We start from the raw sequence: 17214 nt of genomic DNA, 5'->3' as shown, positions 1-17214 counted from the left end.
TTATTTTGTATGCCTTGGGTTTTTTGCTTTTCAAGTAAAAGCGCCCATACTGGGAACCTCTAGGGCTCTAGTACCATAGGCAATACATGTGAGTGAAGTACCAAATCAAGATGAGATTTCTCTTCCAGCTTAAGATTTTACAGTGTGGCACTTTGATTTTTTGTTTGTTCATTTTCAGCATTTTAATTTTGTAACTTTGGGGGGTCATATAGCACTGATACACCTCCCCAGGCTCATCACACTAGTAAACTCCCTTTATAATACTTAAGCTAAAGGTCAATAGGGTCAAGCCCACTAGAAAGCCCTAGTACATTTCACACAATGTTGCCTAAATCAGATTAAGAACCTAAGTAACCATTAATTATTAGGAAGGCATTCCCCATGGTATTAAGAGAAGATTTCAACACCTAACTTGGTCAAACTAGTTTGTTGGACTACTTGATTTTTAAACCTAGACAAGTGATTATGACAAAAAATTACATTGAATTAAATGTTTGATACTAAGCAAACGGTGAATATTAGGCTACCAATCACAAATATCAGCTGACAATCATCGATGCAAAAAAGATAAGGGGCAATGCTAATGGACAAGAAACACCTATTTGTGTCGATGGTCGCGCTTGATTTGAAGAGTGAGTCGAGATAAAGATTCCATGAAGGTCCAAATTCTACCAATAACAACACGCTCCTGTACACACTAGGAAACAAAAGGAATACCTCCAGGAGGCACATTAGTGGAAAAAGGTACCAACACTTATTGAACACAACAAAAAACATAAGGAACCCTAACCTAATTATTTTCACTCCCCGTAGAGAGTCAAGGGAATAGGATATTGTAGAGGTTGGGGGGAAACCCTAAGGCTAAACCCATATCCTCGTCATCGAGATAAACAAAGTCATCATCCATGAGACCATATGTGCCATCCGTGTAGTCATGTAAATTTTCTTCTTCATCATAGGTGCCCATGTTTACTAAGAAGGTCACTAGACGCCTATAGTCATCTTGGTCAAAAGGGTAGGCTTGTGCAATGGGAAAAACGCTCTCTACTAAGTATGGATCAGACGTGGTCAAGAGACGTATCAGCCATTCTAACTCCTCCAAATTCCTCTCACATGCTAGCGTACCTATCAAATCCCATTCACATGCAAGCATTGGAAAGACCATGTGAAATATTTGTGAAAAGTAACGAGGGTACCTCTCACCCAAGGATGGAGTGGATGACTCTAGCGTACTAGCCATATCTGTACACGCAAATAGATGATGGTTAGAGTGCAAATATTACAAGGGTCGTATTCTTGTGCATAATTTTTTTTAATGATTTTGTGGTATGGCTCTTGCTCTTTTACTTTTTTATCTTGTTTTTGTGATTATAAGGGTTTATATATACATTCCCTAAGATTGGAGATTAAGAGGTCAGGGAGAAAGGTTGAGAGGGAAGCAAGTGAATGATGACTATCAGCAAACACTCCCCCCTCCCTTGGGTAGATCATACCGTTTGAAATGAGCTCGTCACCCTTTGAAACCAATCGTTCCAGTTGGTAATAGGTGAGGATTTTTACCAGTAGTTTTCTATTACCCTAGGTGCCTCATCAAGTTGCAAGGGTGGTAAGGTACTCTCCCAGGATCGAACTTGAAGTGGTTCATCGGGTGATTCTTGAACACTGGGAGGTGTGGATTCTTTTGTAGCTTCATGGAGGTCCACTACTATAGATGGAGGCTGTGTAGAAGCTTTTACCTCTATGGATGTATTACATGAGGAGCTAGAAGCTTCATGGAACTCCCCCCTTCCTGAGCTAGGTGGAATAAATTGGTTTTGCATTGGAGCCCAAACTAGCTCTGGACTAGGTGTGTAGCATTCTGTGATCTTTCCCTTCCCACGGTCTGCCATTGGCTTTAGCGTTACACTGTTTGACTCATATGGGTTTGTTGTCGATAGGGATTCCCACATTTTACGTTTAGGTACCCAAATTTGCTCATTTCCATCATAGTAGCCTTGGGCTTCTAATAGTCCTTTTGGAATCCATCGTGATTTGGTCTTGACTCTCCTAGAGCGCGCTCTTGGTTCTCCAGGGAAATGTTTTCTTGAAATGGATGGGAGGGTTGAGGTAGTTGGAAGTAAGGCCTTGGGGACCCATTGATATGTACTCTTAGGTCGTGCAGGTTGAGTACTTGCAATATTACTGCTTGCTGCAACTACAAGTGTTGAAGTGCTAGATTCATGGGTAGCCGGCAAAGACGAGTTAACCACCTTGGCTTGTGAATGTTGGCTATCCTTCAACTTTGCTAGAGTTTGCAACGTAGGTGACTTTGCTTGAATGATAGGGGTAAGAGTCGGTGGTCGCGTCGTGACACTACCAGTATCCCAATCAATAGTGCATTTGGTTGCCAACATCCACGTGCGTCCCAGGTTTACGTTGCCTTCCATAGCTCCTGTGGGCATGACTAGAAACCTCTGCACTATGCTTCCATTGTCATAGACAACAGGGGTCTGAAGGACTCCAAGAATAGCAGTTTTCTTTTTATTAATGCCCTTGACTTGCATCGTACTCGGGGATAGGGTCGGTTTCCCTAATTGACACCAAACTCCATAGGATAACAAATTGTGTTTAGCTCCCGTATCTAATAAGGTATTGTATAGTACTTTCCCATAGGGGCTATTTAGCTCAATTGGGTATCATAGGGGTGGCTCAGATTCTAATGCGTCGTCATCTGTGTCCTCGAAAAATGCTTGCGTGATTCCCAGATTAGCCTCTCGTTGGCGTCTAAGACGTTGTTGTTGTTCTCGAGCCTCAACTCTTGCTTGGATTTTTAAAAGCTCTGCTTGTTCCTTGGAAGCCTTTGCTTTCAAGGCTCGACTTTGTTCTAGCCTTCGTAGGTTCTCAATTTCCCTCTCCCTTGTTGCTTGCATATAGCGTTCGATCTCTTGTACTTCGGCAAGACTCCTACCATCGGGTAGTAAAACCTCAGAGGGAGATAGTCCTAAAGGATCAGGAGGTGCAGTGGATGGAACATTCACATGCACACTCTCAAGAAGCATAGGGTCTATTTTAGGTATGAATGACGAATTTACTTCCCCACTCCCTTCATTTATTTCATTAACCGCATGTTCGGAGCGAGTAGCTCTACTAAGGGTCTCTTTTAAGTGGCTAAACACGCTGGACCCGGGCCGTGGGCCCATGGCATGCATGTCTTGACCTGAACTATCAGGGTTTGGTGTAGGGTACCCCTCCATGACTTCGTAGTCAGAGGAAGAATCACTAGACGCGATATGAGGATCTTGGGTCGCACTACCTTGAGTCCCGGCCGAAGGTCCAGAACCTAGGGCGGAGGAATAATGGGTGCCCGCGTAAATGGAGGCACTACCAATATGCTCGTGCTCTAACACTCGTCCACAACGTAGGTTCATATGACTTGGATCCCCTAGAAGTGTCAGTGAGGGCCCGTGAAGGCTGCTCACCTAGTAATTTTGGGTGTTTTGCAACCCAAGTCTTTTCTTATTTATTTATTTTTTGATTTTTTGGTCTTTTTTTTTCTGACCCACCTATAGAATAGAACGTATGATAGCTCAAAAAGAGCGTCTCGATCAGAGGGACATGCCGTGCTTTACAGCCCTCCATTTGGTCACTTTATGCCCTCGGAATCCCTAAAACCGTCAATTTCTAGTAGGGAACTAAGCCCAAATTAGAAAGTTTAAGGGTGCAAGTGGGAAGAGAAGAGAGGAGAGTGGAGGACTTGCCCCACATGCTCTCATTCCCCCTTGAGGGGGTAGGGTATATATATAAGAGTGAGTCTAGTATATATCATAGGACTGAGGCCTGGGCCTGGGCTTGGGCTTGGGCTTGGGCTTGTGCTTGGGAAAATGATCCCGATCCCGATCAAAATCTTAGTGTAGCCCCCCAGTCACTCACGCTTAAATATTTTCGGTTTTTTTTTAATTTACTTACTAACGGTGCTGCTAACCACTAACTAATCTGTTAACTGCTTACTGACAGTGAGCTAACTGTCCACCTACTTCCTCTCTCGCTACCTTACTGTGCAAAGACTGTGTGCAGGCAAACCTTGACAGAAAACTGTGTACAGAGTGTGTGCAACAGAAATTGCTAACTGCCTTCCTACTTATTCATTCACTGCAAACAAGCTAGCGACTACTAATTGTGCAAAGACTGTGTGCAAACAGAAAACACAACATTATGTAGAAATCACAGAAGTTGCAGACAATACAGAAATTAACAACTTGCAGAAAAACAACTCATTCCTCTTCCTCTTCCTCTTATTTCCTACTACAAACAACTCATAGGAGAAGCACAAAGTGCCTCTTGGGCTTAGTGCAGGGCGATTCCCCGGCAACGGCACCAAAAATGTGCGCTCCTTGCCGCACTGTCGAAGCAAGGGCCTTGCCTAACACTGTGTGCGAGCCATAGACGGCTCCAAGCACACAACTAGCTTATCTAGTAAGCTCAAAAGAGGGCAATGGTGTGTCACTCACTGCTCTATGCTCCTGCCGTGGAGGATTCCTCACCGCGAAGAAGAAGGAGACGTCGCTACGTCGCGCTCAACCGCTTCACCGCCGTCGTGCCTTCGTAATGCTCGATCGCACACACACTCTCCCTCTCACATACACACACACACACAGGGAGGTGAAGAAGAAGAAGATGGAGATGGAGATGGAGCAAGAGCACTCTTCTATTGCACAAATGAGAGAATGAGTGAATTTTAGGTTTAGTTGGCTTTTATATGAGCTCACCCCATTCACACTTGGGCGCCCATGCTTAGCCAACTAATCCCTTGAATGTCCCGGTTAGAGTGCGCCTCTCATCGGCGATCACTCTTACCCTTTTCCTATTGGTCCGACAAGCCCGGTACCTGACTCTACCAAATACATAATACATGTCCGTCGTAGGTGATCGGGTGTTCGTGAGCTGTGAGGGTTAACATTTACTAAGAAGGTCACTAGACGCCTATAGTCATCTTGGTCAAAAGGGTAGGCTTGTGCAATGGGAAAAACGCTCTCTACGAAGTATGGATCAGACGTGGTAAAGAGACGTATCAGCCATTCTAACTCCTCAAAATTCCTCTCACATGCTAGCGTACCTATCAAATCCCATTCACATGCAAGCATTGGAAAGACCATGTGAAATATTTGTGAAAAGTAACGAGGGTACCTCTCACCCAAGGCAGGAGTGGATGACTCTAGCGTACTAGCCATATCTGTACACGCAAATAGATGATGGTTAGAGTGCAAATATTACAAGGGTCGTGTTCTTGTGCATAATTTGTTTTTATGATTTTGTGTTATGGCTCTTGCTCTTTTACTTTTTTATCTTGTTTTTGTGAGTATAAGGGTTTATATATACATTCCCTAAGATTGGAGATTAAGAGGTCAGGGAGAAAGGTTGAGAGGGAAGCAAGTGAATGATGACTGTCAGCAAACACTCCCCCCTCCCTTGGGTAGATCATACCGTTTGAAATGAGCTCATCACCCTTTGAAACCAATCGTTCCAGTTGGTAATAGGTGAGGATTTTTGCCAGTAGTTTTCTATTACCCTAGGTGCCTCGTCAAGTTGCAAGGGTGGTAAGGTACTCTCCCAGGATCGAACTTGAATTGGTTCATCAGGTGATTCTTGAACACTGGGAGGTGTGGATTCTTTTGTAGCTTCATGGAGGTCCACTACTATAGATGGAGGCTGTGTAGAAGCTTTTACCTCTATGGATGTATTACATGAGGAGCTAGAAGCTTCATGGAACTCCCCCCTTCCTGAGCTAGGTGGAATAAATTGGTTTTTCCTTGGAGCCCAAACTAGCTCTGGACTAGGTGTGTAGCATTCTGTGATCTTTCCCTTCCCACGGTCTGCCATTGGCTTTAGCGTTACACTGTTTGACTCATATGGGTTTGTTGTCGATAGGGATTCCCACATTTTACGTTTAGGTACCCAAATTTGCTCATTTCCATCATAGTAGCCTTGGGCTTCTAATAGTCCTTTTGGAATCCATCGTGATTTGGTCTTGACTCTCCTAGAGCGCGCTCTTGGTTCTCCAGGGAAATGTTTTCTTGAAATGGATGGGAGGGTTGAGGTAGTTGGAAGTAAGGCCTTGGGGACCCATTGATATGTACTCTTAGGTCGTGCAGGTTGAGTACTTGCAATATTACTGCTTGTTGCAACTACAAGTGTTGAAGTGCTAGATTCATGGGTAGCCGGCAAAGACGAGTTAACCACCTTGGCTTGTGAATGTTGGCTATCCTTCAACTTTGCTAGAGTTTGCAACGTAGGTGACTTTGCTTGAATGATAGGGGTAAGAGTCGGTGGTCGCGTCGTGACACTACCAGTATCCCAATCAATAGTGCATTTGGTTGCCAACATCCATGTGCGTCCCAGGTTTACGTTGCCTTCCATAGCTCCTGTGGGCATGACTAGAAACCTCTGCACTATGCTTCCATTGTCATAGACAACAGGGGTCTGAAGGACTCCAAGAATAGCAGTTTTCTTTTTATTAATGCCCTTGACTTGCATCGTACTCGGGGATAGGGTCGGTTTCCCTAATTGACACCAAACTCCATAGGATAACAAATTGTGTTTAGCTCCCGTATCTAATAAGGCATTGTATAGTACTTTCCCATAGGGGCTATTTAGCTCAATTGGGTATCGTCGCGGTGGCTCAGATTCTAATGAGTCGTCATCTGTGTCCTCGAAAAATGCTTGCGTGATTCCCAGATTAGCCTCTCGTTGGCATCTAAGACGTTGTTGTCGTTCTTGAGCCTCAACTCTTGCTTGGATTTTTTAAAGCTCTGCTTGTTCCTTGGCAGCCTTCTTTTGATGGATAGCTTGCAACTCTTCCTGGCTTAGAGGATCATAATATCTTTTGAATTTACTCCCATTAAGGAATCCAATGGTTTCAACTCCATCTAGAGTCTCCACACGAATGGTACCTTGAGGGGTAATTTCACACACTCGATATGGTCCCTTACCAGCGTATTTCAATTTCTTCTTTTCATTACGTACCCCGTACATAAGAACTTTATCACCAACCTTGATGTCTTTATCCTTTAAATGGCTATCAAACCACTTCTTTCTCCTATCCTTCTCCACTAGAGCATTTCGCACAGCTAATTGCCTCTCTTCATCTAGCCTTTCCAGGATATATAATCGCTCAACTAAGGGGTTACCATCCCAACCTTCTTGAGAAGCTACTCGAAGACTAGGAATGACAAACTCCCATGGCATAACTGCTTCCTGGCCATACACCATCTTAAACGGTGTGCAATTAATAGCAACTTTATACGCAGTACGATAAGCCCATAAAGCTGATGTAAGCTTTAGGTCCCAATCAGTGTGATTAGCCTCAACTGTCTTTGTCAAAATGGAGATGAGAGTTTTGTTGGTACTCTCAGCTTGGCCATTTGCTTGGGGATAATAGGGTGTAGACTTGTGGTGAGATATCATGAAGTTTGATGTGAGTTCTTTTATTACTTCATTTATAAAATGAGTTCCATTGTCACTCACAAGTTCAAAGGGGCATCCAAAACGTGTGATAATGTTCTCAAAGAGGAACTTAGCTGTTGTTTTTGCATCCGCCTTCCGTGTTGCTTTTGCTTCAACCTATTTGGTTACATAGTTCGGTAGCCACAATGATATATCGTGATTGCGTGTTACATGCAGCCGGACTAATCGGTCCTACAAAGTCTAAGCCCCACTTTTCAAATGGTTGGGTTACCTTGATGGGATGTAGAGGCATCCTATCCCTTCTTTGTGGCTTGTTGAAGCATTGGCATTCATCACATCTCTTTGCAAAAAGTGATGCATCCGTTAACAGAGTGGGCCACCAATAGCCTGACTGTAAGATCTTTCGGGTAGTCAACTTTCTTGAAAAGTGACCACCAGCTACGCCCATGTGTGCCTCTTGTAGAATATATAAATACTCATCCTCGCGGGCACAGCGTCTAAGAACTTCATCTTTTCCTCTCTTATAGAGAGTTCCAGCCAATAAGCAATAGGGTTCGCATTCCTTGATTAATTTTCGAGCTATATCTTTTCACAGTTCCTTGGGTGGAAAACCATTAACTAAGAAGTTAACAATCTTTTCACTCCATTCAGGCATTGTCTCAACAATGAACAAAGGAGTATCAGGCAATTCATCATCAACCCCCGTAGGAGCTTCGCCATTAGGGATACGAGATAAATGATCCGCCATGACATGTTTCCTCCCAGGCCTCACAACAACGGTGAAGTCAAACTCAAGAAGAATTAACAACCATCGTGTAATTCGACCTGTGGAACACGGCTTGTTTACCAAATATAGCAATGCTTGATGATCAACATAAAACACAAACTTGGTAGCAAGAAGGTAATAGCAAAATTTCTTTACTGCGTAAATCATAGCTAGACCTTCGCGCTCTGTAGTAGTATAGTTCATCTCGGCATCATTTAATTGGCGACTTGCAAAGCTAATAGGGTAGTCCAATTTATGTTCTCCTGGTTGAGTTAGAACACACCCAATAGCAAAGTTTGATGCATCAATATGCACACGAAAAGGTACATTCCAATCAGGTGTTCGCAGGATTGGAGCACTTGTTAGGGCCTTCTTTAATAACTCATAAGATTGATGACATTCTTTCGTCCAATGAAACTCGATAAGAAGCTTGTACAATGGACGCGCTATCTCGGCAAAGTTTAAAATAAACCTTCAATAATAACCAACATGGCCCATAAATCTTTGAACTCCTTTATAGTTCGGAGGTGGTGGCAAATCGGCAATGGCTTTAATCTTACTCTCATCTGTGGATATCCCGTTCTTGGACACTATATGCCCTAGAATGACACCATGCTCATCCCAAAATTGGCATTTGAAAGGGTTCAATGAGATGCAATAAAATCTGCACCTTTCAAATATTTTTCGTAGATATAACAAATGATTCTCCCAAGAAGAATAAACACAAAGGTCGTCTAGGAAAGCTTCACAAAACTCCCTTAAAAATTCTTTAAAGGCAGTGTTTATTAATCGTTGGAATGTAGCAGGGGCATTTGTTAAGCCAAAAGCCATAACACGAAATGCAAACACTCCAAACTCTGTGATAAAAGCAGTTTTAGCTTGGTCCTCTAATGCAATTGTGATTTGATTGTAACCAGAGTACCCATCTAAAAAGCTATAAGCTTCCTTGCCCGCAACTCTTTCAAGCACATGTTCTGAATATGGCAAGGGATAATGATCTCTCCTAGTAGCTGCATTAACTTTCTTGAGGTCCACGCACACTCTTAGTTTCCCATTCTTTTTTGGCACAATGACTATTGGAGAAACCCATTCTGAGTGCTCAATAGGGTATATGAATCCACATTGGATAAGTTTTTCAATCTCCTCTTGTACAATTTTGGCGTACTTAGGATTCATTGGATAGGGTCGTTGCTGGACGGGTTTAGCAATGTTGATCATGGGAATTGTATGTTGCACCACAGAATGTGGAACGCCCTTCATGTCATGATATGTCCAAGCAAAGATATCCTTGTATTCCTTGAGGAGCTCCTTAAGTACAACCTCTTCAGTTTCGGTAAGGTCTTGAGCAATAAAGACTGGTTTAGACTCCTCACCTGGTTCTGCTAATTCTATCTCTTTAACTACCGCTGGACCATCATAGACTCCACTGCTTCCATTGCTAGGTATTCGTTAGGCTTTGGCATACACAACCTTTCGCTCCCCCGTGGTATAAGAATTAAAATGTTCAGGAGCTGTATGTAAGTCAGCAGGCTCTTGTCCTGACGGAGACCTTTCTTTTAGTTCTGCCTCCTTTTGTTGTTGTGCTAACTCTCGGTTTTGACGTCTTCTTATAGTTGGACTCAATTTCGGCTCTGTAACCTCCAATTGAGTGAGGTCAATGGGTCGTGGGCTGCACCACATGACACTCTGGAGATGTTCACCCCAATTGTCTACTAGCTTTCGATGAGCATCACATGCCCCTAGATAGCTAAGCCATTCTGCAGTAGATCTTTCCTTGTTTATCCTAGCTCTCACATTTGCTCGATATCGTCGTCTCTTATATGACCTTTGTTTCTTGTTAAGGTTTTGATTTTGGTAAATGTTTGAACTCGACTCGCCTAATAGGTCTTCGCTTGTATCTTCTTCACCCTCATATAAATTACCATAGATGGTCGTACTAGGCCTTGAGTGTTCAGTTTCTATACTTGGTTCACTCGATGTTTCCTCAGGTTCTGAATCTATTTCTCCCTGAGATTCCATTTTTGATGTGTATTGGCCCGAAGCCTTTGAGGAATCATCAGTTTCACTCTCAGGTAGGTGTGCCTCTTTCTTATCATCGCATGTTACATGCGCTACACCTAACATATTTACTGGTACAATGTGTGGTATCTCTTCCCCATCTGGTGTTACCCAGGTTGTTCCTCTAGCTCCCCATGTATCTATAGTTGCCGCTAGGTGTACCCAATCGACATTGTCTGACTCGGTCATTTCGGGTAGGATATCCATATAAGGAGAGTTCTCCCCAATATCCGTGTCTTCGTTACACGTGTAACAATACTGTAATGGAGCTGAGTGAATTGTTGTGTCTGATTGATTATCAATGATGAATTTATTTCCTAGAGGATGCATTCGACCACTTAAAAGATCAACTCGAATGACAGAGTCTTGGAACTGTAAGTAGACGTGGTTTTTGGACCAGTCATGCACCATTTTTGCTTCCCTCATGAATGGACGCCCTAAGATCATCTCAAATGACATAGGATGCTTGGAAAAATCCATAACAATGAAAGTTTGCCTTACCTTGTGTCCCAAGACCTTGATTCTGAGATCCTTTAGCATTCCAATAGGCGTAACAATAGATCCATTAGCCATTTTTACCACTACGCTTGTGGCTTCAAGGTGAGGTCGCCCCATAGACTCCCAACAACTCTTTGTCACCATGCTGACTCCCGCACCACCGTCAAGGACCCCCTTTACAGTTAATCCTTTAGTAGTGATTGGTAGAGTAGAATTAGATTCATCACTTTCAAAGTATTGCCCCAACTTGTTAACGGGTACTTCAATTACAGATTCATGTCCCGCTAGGTCAGATGGTGGTGCTAAATGTTCCTCATCATTCATTACCGAGTCAGGTTTGTTCATATGTGCAAACTGTGGTAATCCGGCCTGTAATTCTCCATTGAGGAAGGCTCGAAGAGCTGAGACTAGCTCGGGGTCTTTATATAGTTTGGACATGATGGTGGTTCTAACTTCTGAAGACATGAAATCCATCAATTTGGCAACATTTAATGGCATCTTGTGGGACGTAGGACCCTAACAAGAGAATGGTGAAGATGGAATCTCCACTTCCTCTAGGGGGTCGGGTATTCCCTCACCAAACATTCTCTCTAGTAGGAAAGGTGTGTGTCCACTTTCAGATGTCCTACCCTCACCCTCTTCCCGAATGATACTGGGTATAGCTAACGGCCTGTAGTTCTTGTGAGGTTGAACTTGTGTGGGAAACACTGTGTCCGACATCTGGATGTGTTTGGGTTCAGGTTCTAATGTTCGTTGAGTTTCTTCCACCAAACCCCTTAGTTGTTGGACTCGTTCAATTTCCACTGTTGGGTTTGGATAGGTTCCAATCTTTCTCTTGCAATCCTCATTTTTTGTCTCTCGTGGCTTATCTTGGGGGCTCGCAACTGGGTAGTTTAACTTTGAATACTCTTTTGGTGTTCGTCGTAATTCCCTCTCGTGATCTTCTCACTGGCTTTTTTCTTTGTAGTAACAGTTTTGGTGTCCGTGGTCTCTATCGCACTGAAGAGGTGGTCTCCTGGAAAAACTATTAATGTTTTGGCCTCTTGCTGCTTGATATACCGGTTTGATTTGTCCCCAATGGTCTTCCATATAGTATATGGGACACTCCTCAAGCATGTCGACTCCATAGGTGATACTAAAATTTATGTCCTCTTCGCAATCTACATAAGTACTAGATGACTCGCAACCTATTTGGTTCATAGGTGTAACTCTCGGATGAGGGGGTTGCGGTCCTAGCACTGGAGGTGGCAACGGTGTGGTTTGGACCACATTTTGGGTTCTAGGGACCATGTGCTGTAATGGCAACTGTTGCTCCATGGGTGGGGTAGGCATCAATGCAGGAACTCGAGGTGAGTCTGCCCAAGCTATAGGCGGTCTATTTTCCATGATGCGTTTAAGCATTAGGCAATCCTTCGCTTGATGGACATACCTACCACACACGTTACAAGTCCCGTTAAACTTTACTCTGAAAGTAGGGCATTCACTCGTAGTATGTGGGCCCAAGCAAATTGAGCATCATTGGTTCTCCCTTCTTGGATACATATGAGTGTTTTGTGGAGCACGATTACCCCTAAGGCTTTCTTGGATGGCCTTTGTGAGATCTGCCAAATTCATCTCAGATATCGTTTGCTCTTTCACGATTGGCTTTATCTTCATTGGCTCATGCCCTGACGCTTGCGAGCTACTAGACTTCGGCTCGGCAGACACTCTTTCTCCTGCAATCATTAAATTATCCTCCAATTGGATTGCATTCATGGTGACTGCTTCCCAAGTAGTGATACCTCTAATGACTAGGCCATTATAGATACTTTCATGTCGTAGTCCCCTAATGAATCTATTGAGAAATTGGTTGTTGTTGAATCGCTCGCTTGCATTGCATTGAGAATTTAAATTCTTTAGGCGACTAATAAAGTCTCTCATGGATTCACCTTCTTCTCGTTGGGATTTCTGGAGCTGAGAGGCTACACCCCAAAGTACTCCCTCTCGTATGTATTCTTTTAAGAACAGTCTCCTAAGAGTAGAGTAGATCGTTTTCTCTTCTACTCTTAAGGTTCTATACCAATCTTCAGCCTTTCCGCTTAGGGTCAAACTCAAAGCCTTACACTTATGTAGCTCATTGTGCTCTTCCAAGGAATCGCACACATGTTCAAAGACTTCCATATGCTTTCTAGCATCTCCGTCTCCACTAAATTTCTGTGTGAGCTTAGCTACTTGAACTGCCTTGCTCCTAGGCTCTCTATCAGGTGCACTACGCATGTTTTCCGCAATAGAGCGACCGATAGTTTGAGAAAATGCTGCCAAATCTCCTATTTGAGCAGGCATAATGGGTGTATGTGCTCCTGGAACCACATGTGAGATGGGAGTTGGCCTTGGCCTTGGCATACGCGCGGCTCTTGGGTCCCAAATTTCGTATGGTGGTGTACCAGACGGTGGTCCAAAGTTTACAGGCGTGGCCCTAGGCATAGGGGGTGCCTGATATGGCATGTTATTATTAAATGGCATGGATCCACTTGTATAAGAGCTTGGATAATTCCATTGTGGATTGTAAGCTCTTGGAATAATCGGAGGTGTAGGAGCTACATGAGGCTGAGGTACGACAGGTGCACATGATTGATACATACATGTAGGTATAGTTGGGGGCACTGTGCTACTAGGCATCGGCGCAGTGTTAACAAATGAACTCCATGGTGTACTTCTTGTCATGCTCACCACTGGGATATGCATGGTAGCCGTAGTGTCATTAAGAGAAAGATGAGCTAGATCTTGGAAGGTAAAGCTGCCACTTGTGGGCTCAGATTGTACTGAGGCTCCTGGCGAAACAACATATGGAGGATCAATGGGGCTCACTGAGGGAGTCTCCATTTGTGACAGGGTTGGTTGGTTGGCCTTTCCCGTATCCAAGAATCTCATTAGGCCTGTTGAAGGCATGTTGATCCCTGTGTTCTATCTTTCTAACTCGACAATCCTATGGAGGACATCACAGACTTTCTGTTGTTGCTCATCTATGCTAGTAGCACCCGATGTGGATTGTATAACATCTAACCAACCCACATGATAGGTGTGTCCTGTGTACCGATCAGTTAAAGCTTCTGCTTTTAGGTCATACTCCCAATTTTCGTTTACGAATATCCCATCTAGGCCTGGCGTGCTGGAGGTTTCCCTCAAGGTGGAAGCATTATTGCTCCCCATCGCTTGCCCCTCCGTGACTGCTACCTTGGGAGCACTCGGTTGCTCGGCTGGCATGATTGTTGTCATAGGAGCCTTTGCTTTCAGGGTTCGACTTTGTTCTAGCCTTCGTAGGTTCTCAATTTCCCTCTCCCTTGTTGCTTGCATATAGCGTTCGATCTCTTGTACTTCGGCAAGATTCCTACCATCGGGTAGTAGAACCTCAGAGGGAGATAGTCCTAAAGGATCAGGAGGTGCAGTGGATGGAACATTCACATGCACACTCTCAAGAAGCATAGGGTCTATTTTAGGCATGAATGACGAATTTACTTCCCCACTCCCTTCATTTATTTCATTAACCGCATGTTCGGAGCGAGTAGCTCTACTAAGGGTCTCTTTTAAGCGGCTAAACACGCTGGACCCAGGCCGTGGGCCCATGGCATGCATGTCTTGACTTGAACTATCAGGGTTTGGTGTAGGGTACCCCTCCATGACTTCGTAGTCAGAGGAAGAATCACTAGACGCGATATGAGGATCTTGGGTCGCACTACCTTGAGTCCTGGCCGAAGGTCCAGAACCTAGGGTGGAGGAATAATGGGTGCCCGCGAAGGTTGCTCACCTAGTAATTTTGGGTGTTTTGCAACCCAAGTCGTTTCTTATTTATTTATTTTTTGATTTTTTGGTTCTTTTTTTCTGACCCAGCTATAGAATAGATCGTATGATAGCTCAAAACGAGCGTCTCGATCAGAGGGACATGTCGTGCTTTACAGTCCTCCGTTTGGTCGCTTTATGCCCTCGGAATCCCTAAAACCGTCAATTTCTAGTAGGGAACTAGGCCCAAATAAGAAAGTCTAAGGGTGCAAGTGGGAAGAGAAGGGAGGAGAGTGGAGGACTTGCCCCACATGCTCTCATTCCCTCTTGAGGGGGTAGGGTATATATATAAGAGTGAGTCTAGTATATATCACAAGACTGAGGACTGAGGCCTGGGCTTGGGCTTGGGATCAAAATTTTAGTGTAGCCCCCCAGTCACTCACGCTTAAATATTTTCGGTTTTTTTTTAATTTTAAATTTATTTATTTATTTCTTTGGGCGACGGGTCGCGCGGTTTTGGTGACCCTTTCTTGGCCACACACATTGTCACCTACCTAACCTCCCAGTCAACAGCTCACTACCTTATCTACTTACTAACAGTGTTGCTAACCACTAACTAATCTGTTAACTGCTTACTGACAGTGAGCTAACTGTCCACCTACTTCCTCTCTCACTACCTTACTGTGCAAAGACTGTGTGCAGGCAAACCTTGACAGAAAACTGTGTACAGACTGTGTGCAACAGAAATTGCTAACTGCCTTCCTACTTATTCATTCACTGCAAACAAGCTAACGACTACTAATTGTGCAAAGACTGTGTGCAAACAGAAAACACAACATTATGCAGAAATCACAGAACTTGCAGACAACACAGAAATTAACAACTTACAGAAAAACAACTCATTCCTCTTTCTCTTCCTCTTCTTTCCTACTACAAACAACTCATAGGAGAAGCACAAAGTGCCTCTTGGGCTTAGTGCAGGGCGATTACCCGGCATTGGCATCAAAAATGTGCGCTCCTAGCCGCACTCTCGAAGCAAGGGACTTGCCGTTACACCGTGTGCGAGCCATAGACGGCTCCAAGCACACAACTAGCTTAACTAGTAAGCTCAAAAGAGGGCAATGGTGTGTCACTCACCGCTCTATGCTCCTGCCGTGGAGGATTCCTCGCCGCGAAGAAGAAGGAGACGCCGCTACGCCGCGCTCAACCGCTTCACCGCCGTCGTACCGCCGCAATGCTCGATCGCACTCTCTCTCTCTCTCTCTCTCTCTCTCACACACACACACACACACACACACACACACACACACACACAAGGAGGTGAAGAAGAAGAAGATGGAGATGGAGCAAGAGCACTCTTCTATTGCACAAATGAGAGAATGAGTGAATTTTAGGTTTAGTTGGCTTTTATATGAGCTCACCCCATTCACACTTGGGCGCCCATGCTTAGCCAACTAATCCCTTGAATGTCCCAGTTAGAGTGCGCCTCTCATCGGCGATCACTCTTACCCTTTTCCTATTGGTTCGACAAACCCGATACCTGACTCTACCAAATACATAAGACACGTCCGTCGTAGGTGATGGGGTGTCCGTGAGCCGTGAGGGTTAACACCAACTTATCGACGTGTGACACAGCTCGTTGCTCGTTATTTTCCCAAGCTACAAAGTAGAGCCACCCTTTACAAAAACAAAAGTAATCACCCTTCAAAATTGGAGGCTTGGAGTGAAACTCTATGGCCTTGCTAAAGACTTTAAAAAATATAAAAATATATATAGTACTAAGTAATGTGACAGAAGAGGTCAAAACTAAGTCTTTTCATTTTCTACCATTACTGTACTTGCTACTTACCCTTCACTTTTACATTTGAAACCAAATGATTTCTGGCTTACCCTTCACTTTTACATTTCAAACCAAATGTTTCTTAAAGTAAGTTCTTGACATGAAGGAGAGAGTGACACATGGATGCCCTCTCTTTCCTTGAAAATTTGGCTCGTGGCAGATCAGCTGTTGGCAACCAGGGGTGTTGATAGAGGAGACTATATGAGGCCTATTGCAGCAACATTTGAGAAGTCATACATGAAGTAAATGGCGGGTTGTGTTCATGATCAAGTTTAAGGGGGGGGAGGGAAGCATTCTTTGTCAAGCGCCAAGGCCAATCAATGGCACTCTCTCTCTTTCGAACAGAAATAAACATACACACTCCTAAGTAGGACTAAATGGGATTGGCCCTCTCTCTCTCTCTCTCTCTCACACACACACACACACACACACACAGAGCTACAACAAATAATGAAGACGTCTCTCTCTCTCTCTCTCTCTCTCTCTCTCTCTCTCACACACACACACACACACACACGCGTGCCAACTTAACGACGTGTGACACAACTCGTTGTTCCCAAGCTACAAAGTAGAGCCACCCTTTACAAAAACAAAAGTAATCACCCTTCAAAATTGAAGGCGGGAGTGGAACTTCATGGCTAGCACTAAGTAGTGTGACTTTTTGACAAAAAAAATCAAAACTAAATCTTTTCATTTTCTACCATTAGTGTACTTGCTACTTACCTTTCACTTTTACATTTCAAACCAAATGATTTCTGACTTACCCTTCACTTTTACATTACAAACCAAATGTTTCTTAAAGTAAGTTCTTGAAATGAAGGAGAGAGTGACACATGGATGCCCTCTCTTTCCTTGA

This window comes from Adiantum capillus-veneris, chromosome 3, assembly GCF_014529385.1.
Source record: "Adiantum capillus-veneris isolate H3 chromosome 3, ASM1452938v2, whole genome shotgun sequence".
Lineage (NCBI taxonomy): Eukaryota > Viridiplantae > Streptophyta > Polypodiopsida > Polypodiales > Pteridaceae > Adiantum > Adiantum capillus-veneris.
This window is presented reverse-complemented; position numbering follows the sequence as displayed.